We start from the raw sequence: 9,049 nt of genomic DNA, 5'->3' as shown, positions 1-9,049 counted from the left end.
CCGGAGGAAAAAGCGCCAGCAGGAAGATCGAGACCGTGAAGAGACGGAGCAACTGTACCGCGCTAATAACACACGAAAGTTCTATGAGACGATAAACCGTTCACGTAAGGGCCACGTGCCACAGCCTGATATGTGTAAGGACATAAACGGGAACCTTCTTACGAACGAGCGTGAGGTGATCCAAAGGTGGCGGCAGCACTACGAAGAACACCTGAATGGCGATGTAGCAGGCGAAGATGGCGGTATGTTAATGGACCTGGGAGAACGCGCGCAGGACATAATCTTACCGGCTCCGAATCTCAAGGAAATCCAGGAGGAGATCGGCCGGCTGAAGAACAACAAAGCCCCTGGGGTTAACCAACTACCAGGAGAGCTATTTAAACACGGTGGTGAGGCACTGGCTAGAGCGCTGCACTGGGTCATTATCAAGATTTGGGAGGAGGAAGTTTTGCCGCAGGAGTGGATGGAAGGTGTCGTGTGTCCCATCTATAAAAAGGGCGATAAGCTGGATTGTAGCAACTACCGCGCAATCACATTGCTGAACGCCGCCTACAAGGTACTCTCCCAAATTTTATGCCGTCGACTAGCACCAATTGCAAGGGAGTTCATGGGGCAGTACCAGGCGGGTTTTATGGGTTTTATGGTTCGCCATTCGCCAAGTACTGCAGAAATGCCGCGAATACAACGTGCCCACACATCATCTTTTCATCGACTTCAAAGCCGAATATGATACAATCAATCGGGACCAGCTATGGCAGCTAATGCACGAACACGGTTTTCCGGATAAACTGAGACGGTTGATCAAAGCGACGATGGATCGGGTGATGTGCGTAGTTCGAGTTTCAGGGGCATTCTCGAGTCCCTTCGAAACCCGCAGAGGGTTACGGCAAGGTGATGGTCTTTCGTGTCTGCTATTCAACATCGCTTTGGAAGGGGTAATACGAAGAGCAGGGATTAACACGAGTGTGGTACAATTTTCAATAAGTCCGTCCAGCTATTTGGCTTCGCCGACGACATAGATATTATGGCACGTAACTTTGAGAAAATGGAGGAAACCTACATCAGACTGAAGAGGGAAGCTAAGCGGATCGGACTAGGCATCAACACGTCGAAGACGAAGTACATGATAGGAAGAGGTTCAAGAGAAGACAATGTGAGCCACCCACCGCGAGTTTGCATCGGTGGTGACGAAATCGAGGTGGTAGAAGAATTTGTGTACTTGGGCTCACTGGTGACTGCCGAAAATGACACCAGCAGAGAAATTCGGAGACGCATAGTGGCTGGAAATCGTACGTACTTTGGACTCCGCAAGACGCTCCGATCGAATAGAGTTCGCCGCCGTACCAAACTGACAATCTACAAAACGCTCATTAGACCGGTAGTCCTCTACGGACACGAGACCTGGACGATGCTCGTGGAGGACCAACGCGCACTTGGAGTTTTCGAAAGGAAAGTGCTGCGTACCATCTATGGTGGGGTGCAGATGGCGGACGGTACGTGGAGGAGGCGAATGAATCACGAGTTGCATCAGCTGTTGGGAGAACCATCCATCGTTCACACCGCGAAAATCGGACGACTGCGGAGGGCCGGGCACGTAGCCAGAATGTCGGACAGTAACCCGGTGAAAATGGTTCTCAACAACAATCCGACGGGCACAAGAAGGCGAGGTGCGCAGCGGGCAAGGTGGATCGATCAGGTGGAAGATGACTTGCGGACCCTCCGTAGACTGCGTGGTTGGCGACGTGTAGCCATGGACCGAGCCGAATGGAGAAGACTCTTATATACCGCACAGGTCACTTCGGCCTTAGTCTGAATAAATAATAATAATAATAATAATAATATCATGAGACTAGCACACGATGATATATTATGCCCAGGGAAGTCGAAACAATTTCCAATCCGAAAATTGTCTAGACCGGCACCGGGAATCGAACCCAGCCACCCTCAGCATGGTCTTGCTTTGTGGCCGCGCGTCTTACCGCACGGCTAAGGAGGGCCCCATTCGATGAATCACCATGTAACTATTGAGCTCAATGCAAAGATAATTAAATTTTGAACAATCAATAATTCAAATTCTTAACGACAATCCTCACGGAATCCAAAACTAAATGTACTCGCGCACAACACTTAATACGGAAGAAACGCACAACTGTAATTTTTATTGTTTCAAATTTACTGCATCACAGCATGCGTGGAATAATCAAATTGACAGTTGTGCGAAGCTCCCGTTTTGAATGGGGGCCCTTGAAAACGCGAATGCTTTCAATTTTGGATTTTGTGAGGATTGTCCTTAATGGAAATGATCTAAATATAAGTAAACGAACTGATTCACATGGCTGAAGAAGACATCCTAGAGGAGAGGGGCGCCGATAACGTCTTCCATGTACAGCGGATTACAAGGAACGAAGGTGGAAAACATGACTTTCTGTAAAACCGCGTATCCGGAACATATTTTGGTCTAGTCCATGTTCCTACTCGTCCGTACTTCCCGAGGCCCATGCTGTGCTATGGCTGTTTCAACTATGGTCATACACGTGCTCGCTGCTTTGGACCGAAACGCTGCTACAACTGCTCAGGGAATCACCAATGTGTCGTAACTGCAAGGGGAGCCACCGACCAACTAGCAACCAAAAACTCGCTAACCAGTCGCAATGTAGCCAAGAAAAGCTGCACCATAATCGAGAACAAAACGCAGCTCATATCCTAATAGGTCCAATAAAACAATGCGCAATTCTCTGTAGTTCAGGAGACGAAGCACGGACGCCATCGTAAGCACAACAACGGAAAACCTGTCACGTCACCAGAATCTAGTCCACCTCCTAAGAGAATCAGCAACAACGACGTGCCCCAGCGAGGAATAGTACTGTAGCGAAGAGCAGTGGTGGTATAATCATGCCCAAATCTCACTTGCCGAAGCCTCATGCACGAGCTGACTCGCTTGCGATTCTGCATGAAGAGCATCGCGCATTTATTCTTCTACGCAAAATCGCATCGTTTCGCTCATTCGCCGAAAAATGATTTCGCTCCAAAAAGTGTCAATACCCAATCGAAGCGTATTTTATGTTTAGGTATGGATTTGTTATCCATTGTTTTAAGCAAAGAAAGTTATTCCGATGAATTTAATGAAGTAGAACACGCAAAAGTCACGCAATGATGCAAATTGTGAGTCGCATCATGGACGATTCTCTGGGCCATGAATCGGGTTAGGTTTGCCCCACGCTTAATTTGAGTCGTGGATGAGATTTGAGAATTTGAGTTTTTACCAACACTGGCTAAGAGACCGAGGAATCGGAGACACCTAAAAATCAACACAATCGATAACCTCACTCTTCAACACCGTTTGGGTAATAATGACAACCCACCCATCTATCCCGGGTAAGACAATCCAGCAAAATAAGAAAATTCAGTTCTCGCTAGAATTGAGAAACTCTCAAGCGCACCATGGCTCGAACCCGTTGCTTAACCCTCGTTGAAGCTTGTCCGATGCCGAGAACCGAGATGTCCCACGTTATCTTCATTTTCTGGCACAATCATTCAGCTAAACAATTGCTCCGGAGCCGGAAAGGAATTTAGATTTGGAGCCCCTTGCGCTTCCTTGTTGGAAGATTAAATATTGCCCTTTGCAACCGCTGTGACCTTGCCTTCGCCACCTTTTTCTGGCTTAAAGGAGACCACGGGGTCATGACGACCCTTGCAGTTCCTGCACAAGTCCTTGGATTGCCATTCCCGCGTCTGAAACAGTTTCTGCAGAGGGAGTGAGTTCTCAGCAGGCCGTCCTTGTCTGAACCGAAAACCATTGGAAAGAGCTGCAGTTGAACTCCGAAAACTTGAGTTGAAGTGAAACTTGTTCGTGTAAGCGATGGCTTCGGTATCGCTTGCGATGGTGGATGCTGAACACCCCTAGTGTTCATCGATTTGGCTGGCATTGACTCCAGTACATGTACTCGTCGGTTGAGGAACTCTCTCAAGTCATCTATAGAATCGTTTTCTTTGGACGATGAAAAATCTTCCCATCTCCTCCGTGTCACTGGACACAAGCGTGACATGAGAATATTCACCAGCAGTAAGTCCTTAAAAATATAATCCGCTGTCTGGACTACCTAATCGAGAGTTCGAACGACTCGCTCAAAACCTTCCAAAGGCGACTGCAATTCCCGTATGGATTCCTTGGAGAGCGTGTCCAACGACAGCAGTGATTGAATTTGCCGTTTCTTCAACTGCTTACTGTTGTTGTATCGTTTCAGTAGCATATCCCATGCTACATGATAGTAGGCCATGATTACCTCTAGCGGATCGATCAGGCTTCTTGGTTCCCCTTGGAGACATCCCTTCAAGTAATGGAACTTCTCCACCTCTGGCAGGTCCGGCTTCTAATGGATGAGTGAGGTGAGGAGATCGCGGAACATCAACCATTTTTCGATGTCTCCGTTGAAACTTTGTAGCATGATTTGGGGCAAGCGAACGTTGTCTAACGCACCCTGTACAGAAGTGTCATGTATCCGAACACACTGTCTAGCAGCAAAGGTTCCTTTCTTTCTTTCGCTTGATCAATAAGAAATGATTTAGCCTCATAAAACCGGTTGTTGAACTCCCGCCTTCCTTGTCATAAGTATCGTCGTCTTTGTAGTCTTCATGGTACTTGATCTCGACTAACGTTTCCGAAAATTTATCATATATGTCCTCCAACTTCTCAAGTCGGACTTCCACCTGAGAAAGCTTAGTATCCTCTTTGAAGTTCTCAATGAACTTCCAAATGTCCTGTAACAAGGACTGCGCCTCTGTAAGCCTGATTATAAGCTGCTTCAACGAAGGCTTCTTGATGGATGATCCGGCGGGCGGCATGATTGACGTCACCGTGCAACGGTATCCGAGCACTACCAATCCAAAGTCTCAAACGTCAACCAATTCGACTCAGTTAGTAATACGTAGGGAAGTGAAGAGAATGACTGCCCATGATTTCATAGTTGACGTATCAACCATTCGAAATTTCAGCAAATTTGATTTATTACGTGTTTACTAAAGTAATTCGACCGCTGCAACATCGATACGTTGCTTGTTCCATACTTCATTCAAGTGCTTACGAGTTGAAATGTTTTAAATGCGCGATATTTGTCCCTAAATTATTCGAAATGCATACGGAAGTGCAATGGTTGTTACGTCAACTATGAGATCATGGGCAGATGAATATACGATGTAGTATTAAAAACAAATGCCTCGGCTGGACATATACTGTTGTGGTTTACCCAGACAATCAACAGCTGCACCAATCCAGCGGGCGATAATTGCCAATGTTCCAATATTAAAACAATTCAAAATCAAAACAATATAACAATGATCACAAATTCAATCAAGAGACACAACTTGGTCCGCATATCTCAAAGCGTTACGTATGAGTCGAAGAGGGGAAATTTTCAAATCAATAGGTGCCTCGGCGACATATACCATACATTTATTAACCTGGACAAGTCTTCCCAGAGGTAGTAGTCGCTTCCAACGATGTGGATGTCGTTGAGCTACTGCACTGATCGAACAATTCCTGGACGAAACGATGGATAGATTGTTGATTGTATTCAAGCGATGATATAAATGTTAGATCGATGCCATAAAGCGCTTTTACAAAATCGTCCTCAATTCCAGTATTCGGTACACCAGCTGGCCTGTCCGGTATGACTCCGTTGTTGTTAAGGTCCAAAAATACTTGATGGTATTGTGCATGAGTATTGCGTGTTTAAGGAAGAATGCATGTGTTAGAGTATGAATGTTTCCTAGGATTAGCTGGACATATACTAAGCCGTGTTCACTAACCTGACCAAAGAACCGCGCGATGGATGCCCAAGCCAAGCGACCGCAAAGTGTGATGGTGGATCCTTTTTTCCTTTCAATCGTTGATTCTTTGTCGCATTGAATCCTTTCTTCATTAAATCCTTTCTTCACAAGAACAATCACTGCACTCAACTTTGCTAGCTAAGATTGCACCGATTCGCGCCCATTTCGTCCACACCGAGTTTATATAATTCTGGCAGAGCTTCCGTTAATGCTTCCCTGATCCCATCCAGTTCGAAGGACCGCAATGTACGAAACTGGCTGTTTTATCCCTCAGCTCAGATAGCGAGACGCAGTGAATTCATCATCGACCGTTTAATTGTTGGAGGTTATCAACAGGATATCCAATGGGACCACTCAAATTTCCTCCAGAGATCAACGGAATCAGCTCGGGGTAATTATAGTTCACACTTAAGGAAACTGCATGCACATTTATTCACCATCAGTTTGAAAAACTCGAGCGATTTCAAATTATTACTATTTATTGCACGAGAACATTTTTGGACAAAGACTATATTTATAGAGCACACTTGTATCTATATTTGCAAAAGATATTTTAGTTACCAGATAAAGATGGTCGCTGTCGTCGCTGTTTGGAACATCTTTTGCTGGCGAGGATAGGGGAGCTAATGTCAAAGAAGGAAAATCCATACGATTTGACAGCTTGGTACCCAACATGTTCCGGACAGCAGAACAAAGGGAACCGAAGCGACAATCTTTATCTAGTAACTAAAATATCTTTTATATTTGCACTTAAACTATACAGGTTGAAAATTGGTCATGGGCCCAGTGTACTTGTTGGCCGGCCAATTTCAACTGGCTCGGTACTGCTGCAGTTGCTGTGTGATGAGGTTGATCGACGATAATTCGGCAGTAGTGGTCGGAGAGTGAAGATCTCACGCTCTCATCGCCGTTATCATACGGCTAGCTATTGATGACCGAACGTGTAGGTGCTGATGGATTGTAGGAATAACGATGACAATGATGGCATGTATCTTACCGCTGGTCGTAGAAGCCTATTGTCTCGCACAGGAGGGTGAAACGCCTGTCATCCGCGGTACAATGGCACGCTACAAAAGATATTTTAATTACTAGATGACACATTCTTCGGACAGGTCCACCAGAGCACCAACTTTTCAAACTTAATTTTTGACATTATCCATGTGTTTTCCATATTTTACAATACCTAAATCATCAAATAAAATATTTGGTATGTTATTAGTTTGACGAAAATTAAGTTTTTGACTAACAATTAGTTTAATAGATAATAATGAAGAGAGACGGCTGTTTAGACATATTAGCCCAAATTGACTGTAAATTGGGTTCTGATGCATCAATTTACACTCTGTCGTCACCTATTGAAAGAAGAAAAGGTATAGAATCTGTGCCCTATGTAAAATTTGATTTGAAATTGAAGAAAAACTGATTTTTGGCAAGGTAAAATCAGTCACTAAAAAGCGTTGTAACGTCACGAAAAATTGACTGTTTTAAATTTTCTGAGAAGTACATATAAGCCTTGAATTCAAAATTTCGTATGCTCTTTGTACTCAAAAAAAGCTTTGTTTTGGTGGTAATAGAAAGAAAATCGGTGGTAAAAAGCCTGAGTTTCACCTAGGTGAAGTTTGCGTTGTAACGTCACGGAAAAACATTCTTCATAAAGCCTACGGAGCTTGTAACATGTCCGGACAGATTGACTTATTTTGTGTTCAGCTCTAGGTTGAACATATAAATATAAATATAGAAAGCGAGTTTCCAATTGATGTGATATAGGGTGAAGTAGTGCTTAGGCGATATTACCCATTTCCGTCGGAATATGCAGGACAAGTGAAAAATCTGTTGAATTATTCTCTGTAAAGTAAAATAAAGCGGGTACTAACAAAAATGCACAGCATAGTGCTATTTTTTTCACATTGAATAAATACAACAGTGATGGCAATTGATATTTGCCCACAGTACAACCAGCTATATTGACTTCTAATCTAGACTTCTAGACTTCAGGGAATAGTTTCAAAGCTCGATGAAATGCGTTTGCACCTCCGATGGCATTGAAATTTGCTCTCGAATGCCTTTGCATTACAAGCAGAAGCAATGAAAGCGTAAACGGCTACTTCGATTTATATTTTAAAAACACTAATTAATCCACCTAGTGGTGATGATGCTTTTCTCGTTCGTTCAAAAGGGTTGAGAAACATATAAGAAAAGACTGAAATAACACTGATTGGTGGAAAGGTCTTATTTTTAAGATTTGCTTATACGCAATGTGAATTGTCCTGCCAAACGCAACTTGTTGCAACCAAACCGGACAAGCATAAATGCCGAAAAAGTGATTTTTTTAATACAGGTTTTGTATTTTAGTATTTTGGCCATAACTTTTGATCACATAGTTCGATTTTGTCAATTTTCAATAGGAAACAATGAGACAGGATTCCCCGTCGAATGCAACTTAACATGAGCAAATTGGATAAGGTTATGATGAGTGAGTTTTTTCCATGGTTTTAGTGTATAATTTTTTTATTTTGGCCAAAACATTTAATCCCATAGTGCGATCGGGCCAATAAGATGGGACAGGATTCTCCGTCGATTGCAATTTGTCACGAGCAAATTGGTTGAAGTTAAGTGCCCGAAAAATGAGTGATATTTTTCTTGCGCACAGACATACACACACATACATACACACACGCAGACATCACCTCAATTCGTCGAACTGAGTCGATTGGTATGTAACACTATGGGTCTCCGGGGCTTCTATAAAAAGCTTATTTTTGGAGCGAATATATACACCCAACCGGTGATTGTTAGATTTTCTAACAATTCTGTATAAGATCCTACCAAAATCTGTATAAGAACTGGGCATATGCGAAATTGTCAGATTCCTATACAGAAAATGTAAGCTCTCATACAAATATTGTTAGAAAAGCTAACAAAATTGTAAGGTCTCATACAATATTTGTATAAGAATCTACCAATTTCGCATATGCCCAGTTCTTATACAGATTTTGGTAGGTTTTTATACATAATTGTTAGAAAATTTAACAATCGCCGGTTGGGTGTAGCCTTCACGTTTACTTAGTATACGAGAAAGGCAAAAACGGGCACATCAATGAATAGACTATCGTAGAATCTGATTTAGGTCTTTTCAATGATGAACTTATATTTACAAAAAAAAAACAGCTAAAAAGGTCTATTCTAAAATCTCATTGTGCTCATTCAGTTTCCCCTTGTCGAA

The sequence above is a fragment of the Armigeres subalbatus genome, chromosome 3 (genome assembly GCF_024139115.2).
Source record: "Armigeres subalbatus isolate Guangzhou_Male chromosome 3, GZ_Asu_2, whole genome shotgun sequence".
In the NCBI taxonomy this organism is placed as follows: domain Eukaryota; kingdom Metazoa; phylum Arthropoda; class Insecta; order Diptera; family Culicidae; genus Armigeres; species Armigeres subalbatus.
The sequence above is the reverse complement of the archived record's forward strand: the minus strand, read 5'-3'. Positions refer to the sequence as shown.